This window comes from Egretta garzetta, unplaced genomic scaffold (genome assembly GCF_000687185.1).
Source record: "Egretta garzetta isolate BGI_Z169 unplaced genomic scaffold, ASM68718v1 scaffold360, whole genome shotgun sequence".
Classification (NCBI taxonomy): domain Eukaryota; kingdom Metazoa; phylum Chordata; class Aves; order Pelecaniformes; family Ardeidae; genus Egretta; species Egretta garzetta.
The window spans coordinates 14,153-14,711 of record NW_009258261.1 but is presented as its reverse complement, the minus strand read 5'-3'; the positions used below and the strand labels follow the sequence as shown (position 1 = coordinate 14,711).

General features: G+C 41.1%; 1 protein-coding gene across 1 annotated transcript in view; it reads left to right on the top strand.

Annotated features, from left to right (window-relative positions):
- LOC118452214 (homeobox protein Meis1-like) overlaps positions 1-559 on the top strand; it is a gene marked incomplete at its 3' end in the record, with an annotated part of 23,819 nt that overhangs the window by 19,538 nt on the left and 3,722 nt on the right. The window lies entirely within an intron of this gene.

Genomic DNA, 559 nt, shown 5'->3' with positions numbered 1-559 from the left:
GCTCGCTTGCTTTTTTTTTTCCTTTTAATTTTTATTTTTCTTAACTTTTTATCCGACAGCATTGAACGCTTCTCAATGCGGCAACTGGCAAAAGCAGTTTCTAGGCCATTGCGAGGAGATCTGATGGGTTACGTTGGGCGGCAGATGCTTCTAAAATGCATCTGCCCGTCTTGAGTTTGAAGGGAACTTTGGGAGCCTTTTACAATCCCTCTGCGAACAGTGAGGGGAAAGGGGGAGGAAGAAAAAGATTTAAAAAAAAAAAAAAGCAAAAAAAAAAAATCACGCCGTTTGGCTTCTTTATCGGTTTATCAGAAATCTGTCGGGTTGGTTAAAACTCAGCAATGTTTGGTACTCAAAAGAAAAAAAAAAAGGGGGGGGAAAAAGTATGAAGCCTTGAAAAAACAAAAATGAACTCCCTGTTATAAATATACATACATATACGTGTGTGCGTGTGCCCACGCTTATTTATTTATTTAAATTATTAAGCGGCCGAGGGAGCCAGATGCACACGCAGCCTTTCTCCCGGGGAGGCTTTTAGAGCTGGGAGAGCCCAAAAGCA